The sequence below is a fragment of the Oryx dammah genome, unplaced genomic scaffold (assembly GCF_014754425.2).
Source record: "Oryx dammah isolate SB20612 unplaced genomic scaffold, SCBI_Odam_1.1 HiC_scaffold_28, whole genome shotgun sequence".
NCBI lineage: Eukaryota > Metazoa > Chordata > Mammalia > Artiodactyla > Bovidae > Oryx > Oryx dammah.
The window spans coordinates 128444-141707 of record NW_024070212.1 but is presented as its reverse complement, the minus strand read 5'-3'; positions in this window follow the sequence as shown (position 1 = coordinate 141707).

Genomic DNA, 13264 nt, shown 5'->3' with positions numbered 1-13264 from the left:
CAATATGCTATCTAGGTTGGTCATAACTTTCCTTCCAAGGAGTAAGCATCTTTTAATTTCATGGCTGCAATCACCATTAACAGTGATTTTGGAGCCCCCCCCAAATAAAGTCTGTCACTGTTTCCACTGTTTCCCCATCTATTTGCCATGAAATGATGGGACTAGATGCCATGATCTTCTTTTTCCGATTGTTGAGCTTTAAGCCAACTTTTTCACTCTCCTCTTTCACTTTCATCCAGAGGCTTTTTAGTACCTCTTCACTTTCTGCCATCAGAGTGGTATCATCTGCATATGTGAGGTTATTAATATTTCTCCTGGCAATCTTGATTCCAGCTTGTGCTTCTTCCAGCCCAGCGTTTCTCATGATGTACTCTGCATAGAAGTTAAATAAGTAGGGTGACAATATACAGCCTTGACGTACTCCTTTTCCTATTTGGAACCAGTCTGTTGTTCCATGTCCAGTTCTAACTGTTGCCTCCTGACTTGCATATACGTTTCTCAAGAGGCAGGTCAGGTGCTCTGGTATTCCCATCTCTTTCAGAATTTTCCACAGTTTATTGTGATCCACACAGTTAAAGGCTTTGGCATAGTCAAGAAAGCAGAAATAAATGTTTTTCTGGAACTCTCTTGCACTTTTGATGATCCAGCGGATGTTGGCAATTTGATCTCTGGTTCCTCTGCCTTTTCTAAAACCAGCTTGAACATCAGGGAGTTCACGGTTCATGTATTGCTGAAGCCTGGCTTGTAGAATTTTAAGCATTACTTTACTAGCATGTGAGATGAGTGCAATCGTGCGGTAGTTTGAGCATTCTTTGGCATTGCCTTTCTTTGGAATTGGAATGAAAACTGACCTTTTCCAGTCCTGTGGCCACTGCTGAGTTTTCCAAATTTGCTGCCATACTGAGTGTAGCACTTTCACAGCATCATCTTAAATATTCCATGTATACAAAAATCTGTTAGAACGAATAAATATATTCAGTGAAGAAGCAGGATGCAAAGTCAACACAAAAGTATCAGTTGGATTTTTACACATGAACAATGAAGAATAACATTGAGAAGAATAAAATAGTTAGGGATTAATAACAAAGCAGGTGCAAGTCTTATACAATCAAAGTTACAAAACATTGCTGAAAAAAATTTAAAGACATAAATAATGGAACTCCATTCCATGCTTATACATTTGAAAAAAAAAAACAAACACTGACATTATTAAGATGTCAATCCTGCCCAAGGTGACCTACAGACTCAATATAATTCCTATCAAAATTTAAATGACATTTTTTTTTCTTTTTGCAGAAAAAGAAAAACCCAACTTAAATTTCATATGAAATATCAGAGGACCCCAAAAGTCAAAACAATCTTGAAAAAGAACAAAACTAAAAGACTTAGCGTTGCTAATTCTAAAACTTACTACAAAACTACAGTTAAGAAGAACATTGCAGTGTTTACATAGACAGCATAGACTAGAACAGAGTACCCAGAAACAAACCTCTGTGTGTGTGTGTGTGTGTGTGTGTGTGTGTGTGTATGTGTATATAAAATGACTTTTTGCAAGAGTGCCAAGATAATCCAATGGGAGAAAGAATAGTCTTCTCAATGATGCTGGGAAAACCACATATCCACATGAAAAAGAATAAAGTTGTCCCTTTCTCTTTGTCTATTCACTACACCACATACAAAAAACTCAAGTGTATCAAGGACCTAAATGTGATATCTAAAACAGTATAACTCTCAGAATAAAATATAGGATAAAACCTCACAAAATATTAATAGGATTTGGCAGCAATTTCATGAATATGAGGGTTGAATATAGCTATGATTTCCTGGATATGATACTACCGGCACAGGAAGCAAAAGAAAAAACGACAGATTGGACTTCATGAAAAGTAAAACACTTTTTACATAAAAAACACTATTAATGGAGTAGAAAGTAAGCCCACAGAATAAGAGAAAATATTTTCAAATTATATATCTGATAAGGTATTAATATCCTGAGTATATAGAGAACTTGACTCCTAAAACTTAACAACCAAAAAGCAAATAACCTGATTCAGAAATGGGCAGAGGACATGAATAGCATTTATACAAGAAAAAATATATACAACTGGCCAGTAAACATATGAAAAGATGCTCAATGTCACATTAATCATTAGGGAAATGCAAATCAAAACTACAATGAGATACTGTCTCACATCCATTAAGATGGCTACTATTAAAAAATGAAAGCAAGTGTTAATAAGGATGTACAGTAATTGGAACCCTTGTACATTGTTGGTGAAAATGTAAATTGGTACAGCCACTGTGGAAAGCAGTATGACAATTCAAGAAAAAATTGTTAAACATAGAATTGTTATGTAATTCAGAAAATCCATTTCTGGTATATACTGGAATTTAAAGTATGATCTCAAAGAGATGTTTGTACACCTAATAGCAACATTACTTATTCAGTGGCCAAAATACAAAAGCAGGGGAATCTTCCAAGATGAAAGACTAAGATGGGGAGATAACTTCCCTCCCCACAAACACATCAAAAATTCATCTGTGTATGGAACAGCTCCTACAGAACACATTCTGAATGTTGGCAGAAGATCCTAGACTTCCAAAAAGGCAAGCCAATCTCCTTAGAATGAAGTAAGGCAAAAGATGAGGGAAAAAAAAAAGAGAGAGAGAGAGAGAAAGGATTTGAGGATGGAGACCTTTGCCCCAGGGAGGGAGTCGTGAAGGAGGAAAAGTTTTCTGACACTCATGGGTGGGGACAGAAGGGAGCTTCATAACTTCAGAGGGGAATGTAACAGTGGTTGCTCAGAAGGCAAAACACGGAGAATTCACCACAGAGATCTTTGCCAAATAGCATTTCCCAGCTGAGAAGCGTCTCACACACCTGAGCCCACAGCAGAGAGTGGATGTAGGGTGCTAGGGTCAGGCTTGGGTGTCAGAAACCAGGGAGAAGGCCAGGGTTTGGCTGCTATGAGGATACTCTGAGGGGGCTAAAAGAACACAACTGAAGGAGTCTAGGGAAAAGTCTGGGCAACCCAGGGTGACAAGAGATTACTCTTGCTCACACCCTCTAACTCTACACACTCAAAGATTGTGGCTGTGTGACTTGGCAGTAGTGGCCAAAACCAGCAGAACCAGTAGGCGTGCCAGCAGCAGAATCAGATGCCACTACAGTTTAAGATCCCAGAAGGGGAAACATAAGCCACTAGCCACTGACAAAGCCAGGGAAAGAGCTTGAGGCAGTGGACAATAATGAGGCGGCTGTGATCCTGATCCCAGAGGTGGCAGCTGCCACGAGCTGTGAGCAGGTACAGGTTACTGCCCACACACTGCTGGGAGCCTAAGCAGTTTGACTCTTCCTGGGGACCCACGAATTGAGGCCAATTCCTCTGGGAGAGGGTACACAACATCCAGTAGGTTTCTACCACTGCAGACACTCCCCAGCGCCTCATAATTGTGGCTGCCATATCCCTCTCTTTTCCCAATCCAAGTGAGCAAGTGAACTCTGATAAGCCTTGGCCTTTGTCCCCTGTTGCTTGGGTAGGGAACAGACACTGGAGATCAACCTACAAACAGAGCCAGGGCCCAAACCAAAGCAGAACACCAAGGGACGTGTGATGGAAGAATAGAAACGGAATTAACTCCTGCAGCCACAGGTGCAGTGGATTAAATCCCACAGTTACCCTGAGACTATAGACTTTAGGGACAACCTTGTGCTTTGGGTGAAGAAGGTGATGGCACCCCACTCCAGTACTCTTGCCTGGAAAATCCCATGGACGGAGGAGCCTGGTAGGCTGCAGTCCATGGGGTCGCTAAGAGTCCAACACGACTGAGCGACTTCACTTTCACTTTTCACTTTTATTCATTGGAGAAGGAAATGGAAACCCACTCCAGTGTTCTTGCCTGGAGAATCCCAGGGACAGAGGAGCCTGGTGGGCTGCCATCTATGGGGTCACAGAGAGTCGGACACGACTGAAGCGACTTAGCAGCAGCAGCATGTGCTTTGGGAGCCAGTATAAGATGGTGTGGGACTCCCCTCATGGCTCAGTCTGTAAAGAATCTGCCTGCAATGCAGGAGACCCAAGTTTCATCCCTGGTTTAGGAAGATCCCCTGGAGAAGAGAATGATAACTCACTCCAGTATTCTTGCCTGGAGAATTCCATGGAGAGTGGAGCCTACCACGGACAGAGGAGCCTGGCGGGTTAAGTCCATGGGGTCACAAGGGTCAGACATGACTTAGCTATTAAACCACCACCACAATTAGCTGGAGTAAGGTCAGGTCTGAGACTGACCTGACCCTCCACTGCCTACAAAAGGTCCAGAGACCTTCCTAGAAATACTAGAGGGCTTTGTGAGTATGCAGATTGACTGAAGCACACTGTCTGGAGTAGAAAATAGAGGAACCATGAGGACATTCCTCTTACTACCACTCTATATGAATTTTTCTGTTTTTTTCTTTCCCTTTTTCTTTTTCATATTCTTATTCTTTTTATATTAATCCTTTAATCTTTGATAATCTTTCATAATTGAGTTTATCTTTTTAAACATCTTGTTCTTAAATAACTTCATTTTATTTTATTTGCCTATTTTCCCAGGACCCTTTGTTGCATTTTTTCCCATGGTTTTGATTTTGTATTCTTGCTGGGCTGATTCTCAGTGTTCATTTTCTATTATGGCTTTGTTTATCGGCTTGAATGTCCTACTGTTTTTTTGAGTATTATTATTTTAAATTTATTTATTTATTTTAATTGGGGAGTAATTACTTTACAATATTGTGATGGTTTTTGCCATATATCAACATGAATTAGCTATAGGTATTCATGTGTTCCATCCATTTTGAACCACCCTCCCATCTCCCTCCCACCCTATCCCTCCAGGTTGAAATAGAGCAGTGGCTTTGAGTGCCTTGCATCGTACATCAAACTCATACTGATTATCTGTTTTACATATGGTAATATTCATGTTTCAATGCTATTCACTCAAATCATCCCACCCTCTTCGTCTCCTACTGAGTTCAAAAGCTTGTTCTTTACATCTGTGTCTCCTTTGCTGCCCTGCACATAGGATTGCCAGTACCATCTTTCTAGATTGTGTATGTTTACATTAATATATGATATCTGTCTTTCTCTTTCTGCCTTAACTTCACTCTGTACAATAAGTGTCCATGCACCTCATTAGAACTGACTCAAATGCATTGCTTTTCATAGCTGAGTAATATTCCATGTTACCACAACTTCCTTAACCATTCATCTGCTGATGGACATCTAGGTTGTTTCTGTGTTCTTGTTATTGTAAATAGTGCTGCAGTGAATATTGGGGTGCATGTTTATTTTTTAGTTCTGATTTATTCAGAGTATATGCCCAGTAGTGGGATTGCTGAATCCTATGGTAGTTTTATTCCTAGTTTTTTTTTTTTTTTGGGGGGGGGATCTACATTCTGTTCTCCATAGTGGTTTGTATCAGTTTGCACTCCCACCAACAGTGTAAGAGGGTGTGCTTTCCTCCACACCCTCTCCAACATTTATTTTTTGTAGACTTTTTGATGATGGCCATTCTGACCAGTGTGAGATGATAACTTATCATTGTTTTGATTTGCATTTCTCTAATAATGAGTGATGTTGAGCATTTTTTTTCATGTGTTCATTAGCCATCTGTGTGTCTTCTTTGGAGAAATAATTGTTAGGTCCTCCACCCACTTTTTTATTAGATTGTTTGTTTTTCTGATATTGAGCTGCATAAGCTATTTTTTTATATTTTGGAAATTAATTTTTTGACAGTTGTTTCTCTTGTTATTACTTTCTCCTATTCTGAGGGCTGTCTTTTAACGTTGCTTATAGTTTCCTTCATTGTGCAAATCTTTTAAGTTTAATTAGGTCTCATTTGTTTATTTTTGTTTTTATTTTCATTTCTCTGGGAGGTGGGTCATTAGAGGATCTTGCTGTGATTTGTGTCAGAGAGTGTTCTCCTTTTTATAGTTTCTGGTCTTGTGTTTAGGTGTTTAAAAAATTTTTATTTTATTTTTGTGTATGGAGTTAGAAAGTGTTCTAATTTCATTCTTTTGTACATGGTTGATCAGTTTTCCCAGTATTGTACACTTTTGCCCCTTTTTCAAAGATAAGTTGTTATAGGTGCATGAGTTTATCTCTGGGCTATCTCTTTTGTTGCTTTGATTTATATTTCTGTTTTCATGTCAGTACCATACTGTCTTAATGACTGTAGTTTTGTAGTATAGTGTGAGTGGATAAGGAAGTTGTGGTACATATACACAATGGAATGTTACTCAGCTATAAAAAGGAATGCATTTGAGTAAGTTCTAATGAGGTAAATGAAACGAGCCTATTTTACAGAGTGAAGTGATAGCATATGGTGAACGGTGTCAGATTCGTGATTTCCAAAGAAGATTTAGCTTTGGGACCAGGGACCAGGCTTGATCACTCAAAAGCTTTTGTGTAGCAGAGTTTTATTAAAGTATGAAAAGGGACAGAGAAAGCTTCTGACAGACATCAGAAGGAGGTGGAGAGTGCCCCCCACAATTATTAATACCCGGGGTTCCTCAGGTGTAATTAGGATGGGAGTTTGTGTGGGGACCCCTGGGCACTTTCAGTCCTGATTGTCTTGAGGGTCTGACCCCTGAAACCTATGCCTTTGGGGGCAGTCTCTCCTCCAGTGTGGTCCTTTGCAGACTGGACATGGAGGTGGGGGCGGCTTAGATGCCTAAGGGCAATCCCGCTTGAGGTGCCCCTCCTTTCCACAGCAATAACAAGCCCATCCCTTTTCACCTGGGTCCCCATGGGCATTTTTCTCAGGCTATTTAAGAATGGTTCTGACAGCCATTACAAGGGCCTCTGCCTGTTCCTTCGTCTTCTGCTACTTCTCTTTCTTTTCCTCATATTCCCTGCCATAATAGACTGTCTGGGCCAGTTGCAACAGATGGCTTGTAAAGACTGATTTGGTCCATATGCTTGTTTTAATAGCTTATGGTGGATATCTGAGGTGAATGAGTGAGAAATCTATCTTTTAAGATCACTCTTCCCTCTTCGCTTTTGGGATCAATCTCAGTGAATCTGTGAAGGGCTTCCCCTTAGTCTATCTAGGAATTTACCAGGAGCTTCCTTCTCCTCCCGTTCTATGTTCACCAATTTGGCATAAAGTCTCGGCCACATGCTTGCCTGAGACCTTCAAGAACGCATCTGACAAAATGACTCTGATCCCATCTTCCTTTAGCTGTGTTGTAGTCCCAATCTTGTTCTATAATTGGGACAGTCTGATTCCCACTGGGGAGAGTGGCTATCTCATCTTCCCTCTTCCCTACTAATTTATTACCAAGCCATTCATCTCCACAGGGAATTGCTTTCCCCAAAACTCGAGTTCTTGAGTCAGGAGTTAGCGTCTGTCCCAGAACATACATCACATTCTTCCAAGTAAGGTCATAAAGCAGAGTAACACCCTTAAAGGCTCTAATATATTTTTCTGGGTCCTCTAAATGGTCTCCCAGATCCTCCTTGATTATTTGTATTTCTTGATAAGAAAAGGGCATATTAACTCTCATAGACTGATTATTTCTCCCAGTGGGTGCTTTATGGAAAGGCAACAGCTTGTGTGGCTGTTCCTTGGCCTCTCTGGCTGCTCAGCACATATGATCCCAGGGATAGATTGGAGAGACCTCTTTTTCTTTATCTCTTTGTCTCCTGTCCTCCATCTCATCCTGCATTTCACCCTTAGCTTTTGCTGTCTGAGCTTCTCTTATTTTGATTGTCTGAATTTCTATTGAAATCAGAGTAGTCTGAGGTTGTACTGAGACAGGGGTTGTTTGGACCTCTACCTGGGTATTTTGAATCTCAGTTTGGGTTGTTACTGAGACCAAGGCAACCTTTCCTGGGGCGGGGGGCGGGGGGCGGGGGAGGCTGATTCCTCTGACTTTCAGTTTGCTCAGTTTGCAGCCTGTGAAACAGGGACAAAGTAGGAGGACAGGAGGGAGCTGAAAGTTTCATATCCAAATCTATACTCTTAGGACATAAATCTGGGATGTCTCACAGAGAGAAAAAGGACAACACATATGCTATTTCTACCCTTTTCCCTTGTTTTCTACAGAACTGGACTAATTGTAAAACAGTATTATAATTAAGAGATCCTCCAACTGGCCACTGTTGCCATCCTCTAGTGGGTACTGTGGCCATGCAGTATCAAATGGGAAGATCAGGAGTGTCTTCTTTAAGCCCTAGGGATTAAATCTACCCCAGTTTTTCAGGATACAGTTCAAAGGAGTGAGGCTGGAATTGTTAGCTCCCATCTGTAAGAGAGAAAAAAGCAACCAGCACCATCTTTCTACCAGAGGCGGCCTTCCCTGCTCTAGATGGGAGTATAGACAGATTTCATACTGAACATTTTCTTCCCTCGTCAGTCTTAGTCTGTCCCTTACTGATGCAGGCACCATAGTTGTCCCTCTTGTTTCTACCACCGAGGTGGGGTGGAGATGCACCAAGGGTAGACCTGATGGCCTCCCAGGCTAGTGTCCAGTTCCTCACCATTAAAAACTTTCCTTGCCTCTGATGCCACTGGGGTGCAATCAGAGTAACCTTCTGGAATGCCTCCCAAGCTAAGACTGCTGGGGGAAACATTCATCATCTAAGTGCCTGTGCATGACCCTGAGTATATTCCTGACCACAATAAAACTGGTATGAACATAAAACCAAGATGTTCCTTCCAAGCAACACCACACCACTATAAGTGATAGCAAAAGAGATGGTGAAGGGCTGGCCAGTGAAGAAAAAGTGATTTTTGTCCTCGAGTTATTAGGGCCAGCCCTTCCAGTTCATTCCCACAGATTCCACAGAAAGAATATCTGAGGAGTTGGGACAAAAGCCTCCTCTGGTTCACTAAAAGCTAGCACTACCAAAGGAAGATGCCCACTGTACTTTCTATCTGAGTAACTTTTAACCTGAGAGATGCTCTTGGAGCTAGAGCTCCATCTAGCTTCAGAACTTTAAACTCCTAGTGAAGCTAGGCACTTCCTGACTATCAATCTAAGGTTGGGACCTAAGTAACAGTACACAGTAACAGCATAGATCACAAGTCCCTTTAAAGTCTATGGTCTGACAGATTAGGTTCGTAGTTCTAATTCCCCAAGCAATTAAGAAATCGTCAAAGAGACCAGGAAAATGTGACCGAGAAAAGAAAGTTCAGTCCACATGCTTTGCCCATTTCTGGCTGCTCCCCTCGCAGGGAGGTTGGGTGTCTCTTGGCATTGGCAAGTCGGTATAAACTTCAGTCATTATGAGGCACCTCGAAACCACAGAGCAGGGCTCATCACTTGCTTCATGCAGGGTGTGTCATTTATTCACACAAGCACACCCTAGAGTTAGTGAAGTAAAGCAGAAAGCGTGTATACTGAGAAAGCAAAGAGGCTACAGATCTGAGTGCTCCTACATTGTCATGAAGATTCCAGATGAGGGCCCAAGATGATAGCTTACAGTGAATGGTGTCAAATTCGTGATCCCTGAAGAAGATTTAATTTTGGGACCAGGCTTGATCACTCAGGAGCTTTAGTATAGCTGAGTTTTATTAAAGAGAAAGACACAGAGAAAGCTTCTGACAGACATCAGAAGGGGGACGGAGAGTACCCCAAGCTAGCTTTAGCAAGCTGTTTTATGTCTGTTAGAAAGCCATTAGTCAGATAAGAGAGACACCTCAAGGCTGATGGAGTTTCACCAGGCCCCTCTCCCACAATATGCATTTTTGAGATAGGATGGCATGAGGTGTGTCATCCCTCAGCCATAAAATAATAGATATGAGTACTGGTTTGTTGAGCTGTTATCAGCCCAAGGTTTGAGAAAAGAAGAAAATGTGAGTCTTGGGTGGAACCATTTTGAAGAAAGGCAAATTCCAATGAAAATACATAGTTTCATTAGCATAGATTAAAAGAATTTCCATAGAGGTTTGTTTCCTCCTGCCACTTAAGGGAGAGATAAAAAATGTTTGACACTTACAATTAAACTTAAAAGCTTTTCCACAACAAAAGGAATGATAAATAAGTTGAAAAGACAACCTTCAGAGTTGGAGAAAATAATAACAAATGAAACAATTGACAAAGGATTAATCTCTAAAATACACAAAGAGCTCTCACAATTCAATACCAGAAAAACAAATAACCCAATCAAAAAGTGGACAGAAGACCTAAATAGACGTTTTCCAAAGAAGACATGCAGATGGCATTCAGTTGTCCAACTCTTTGCGATCCCATGAATCACAGCACGCCAGGCCTCCCTGTCCATCACCAACTCCCGGAGTTTACACAAACTCACGTCCATCGAGTCCGTGATGCCATCCAGCCATCTCATCCTCGGTTGTCCCCTTCTCCTCCTGCCCCCAATCCCTCCCAGCATCAGAGTCTTTTCCAATGAGTCAACTCTTCGCATGAGGTGGCCAGAGTACTGGAGTTTCAGCTTTAGCATCAGTCCTTCCAAAGAACACCCAGGGCTGATCTCCTTCAGAATGGACTGGTTGGATCTCCTTGCAGTCCAAGGGACTCTCAAGAGCCTTCTCGAACATCACACTTCAAAAGCATCAATTCTTCGGCACTCAGCTTTCTTCACAGTCCAACTCTCACATCCATACATGACCACTGGAAAAACCATAGCCTTGACTAGACGGACCTTTGTTGGCAAAGTAAGGTATCTGCTTCTCAATATGCTATCTAGGTTGGTCATAACTTTCCTTCCAAGGAGTAAGCGTATTTTAATTTCATGACTGCAATCACCATCTTCAGTGATTTTGGAGCCCCAAAAAGATAAAGCCTGGCACTGTTTCCACTGTTTCCCCATGTATTTCCCATGAAGTGATGGGACCAGATGCCATGATCTTCATTTTCTGAATGTTGAGCTTTAAGCCAACTTTTTCACTCTCCTCTTTCACTTTCATCAAGAGACTTTTGAGTTCCTTTTCACTTTCTGCCATAAGGGTGGTGTCATCTGCATATCACTCATTATTAGATAAATGCAAATCTAAAGTATAATGAGGTTATCACTTTACACCAGTCAGAATAACTATCATCAAGAAATTTACAAGCAATAAATGCTTCAGAAAGTGTGGAGAAAGGGGAAACTTCTTATATTGTTGGTGGGAATGTAAATTGATATAGCCACTATGGAGTTAACTGTGGATATTCCTTAAAAAATTAGGAATAAAACTACCATGGGATTCAAAATTACCACTAGTGAACATATAACACAAGAAAACCACAATTGAAAAAGATACATGTAACCCAATGTTAATCACAGCACTATTTACAATAGCTAGGACTGAGCGACTTCACTTTCATTCTCCACTTTCATTCATTGGAGAAGGACATGGCAACCCACTCCAGTGTTCTTGCCTGGAGAATCCCAGGGACGGAGGAGCCTGGTGGGCTGCTGTCTATGGGGTTGCACAGAGTCGGAAATGACTGAAGCGACTTAGCAGCAGCAGCAGCAGGACATGGAAACAACCTAGATGTCCACTAATAGATATTGTGCTTAGTCACTCAGTCGTGTCCGACTCTTTGCAACCCTATGGACTGTAGCTTTCCAGGCTTCTCTTTCCATGAGGATTCTCCAGGCAAGAACACTGGAGTGGATTGCCATACCCTCCTCCAAAAGATCTTCCCGACCCAGGGATCAAACCCAGGTCTCCCACATTGCAGCCAGATTCTTTACCATCTGAGCTACCAGGCAAGCCCCAAAATACTCGAGTGGGTAGCCTATCCCTTCTCCAAAGGATCTTCCTGACCCAGGAATCAAACCAGGCTCTCCTGCATTGCAGGCAGATTCTTTACCAGCTGAGCTACAAGGGAAGCCCATATGGATAAAGAATTGTGGTACATATACATATAATGGAATATTACTGAGCCATATAATGGAGTGCATTTAAGTCAGTTTTAATAAGGTGGATGGACCTAGAGCATATATTATACAGTGTGAAGTAAAAGAGAAAAGAGAAAAACAAATATCATATACTAATGCTGGCTTATAACTCATTACTCAAAAAACCAAGATCATCACATCTGGTTCCATCACTTCATGGCAAATAGATAAAGGCTCCAAAATCATTGTGGATGGTAACTGCAACCATAGACTTAAAAGAGGCTTGTTCCTTGAAAGAAAAGCTGCTACAAACCTAGACACTATGATTAAAAGCAAAAACATCACTTTTCTGACAAAGGTTCATTATAGTCAAAGCTATAGTTTTTACAGTAGTCATGTATGCATGTGGGGTTTCCCTGGTGTCTTACATGTTAAAAATGCATCTGCAATGCAGTAGACCTGGGTTCGATCTCTGAGTTAGGGAGATCTCTTGGAGAGAAGATCAGTTACCCACTCCTGTTTTCTGGCCTGGAGAATTCCATGGACAGAGGGGCTGGAAGGCTACCGTCCATGAAGTCACAAAGAATGTCAGATCATAAAGAAGGCTGAATGGCAAAGAACTTATGCTTCAAATTGAGGTGCTGGAAAAGACTCTTGAGAGTCCCTTGAAAAGCATGGAGATCAAACCAGTCAATCCTAAAGGAAATTAACTTTGAATATTCATTGGAAGGGCTGATGTTGAAACTGAAGCTCCAATACTTTCCAAAGAGCTGACTCTGAGGAAAATACCTTGATTCTGGGAACAATTGAAAACAAAAGGAGAAGAAGGAGATGGAGGATAAGATGGTTAGATAGTATCACTGGCTCAATGGACTTGAATCTGAGCAAACATAATGAAGGACAGAGAAGCCTGGCATGCTGCCAACATTATTCCACACAGTTTTAGAAGTCCTAGCTACAACAACTAGAGAAGAAAAAACAAAAAATGAAAATAGTTTGGAAAAGAAGGAAAGCCCTCACCGTTTTCAGATGACATGATTCTAGATATAGAAAATCCTAAATATGCCATGAGAAAATTGCTAGAGTTAATCAATGAATATAGTAAATTCACAGGACGTAAAATCAATACACAGAAATTCTTAGCATGGAGTCACAAGGAATTGGACATGACGTAGTGACTGAACAATAGCCATGCGTATATATGAAATCTAGAAATATTGTACTACTGAACCTATTTGCAGGGCAACAATGGAGACACAGATATAGAGAACAGGCTTGTGGACACAGTTGTGAAAGGTGAGGGAGAGACCACTTGCAAAAGGAACATTGAAACAGATACATTACCATATTGAAAATAGATAGCTAATGGGACTTTGCTGTATGACACAGGGAGTCAAATCTGGTGCTCTGTAACAATCTAGAGGAGTGGA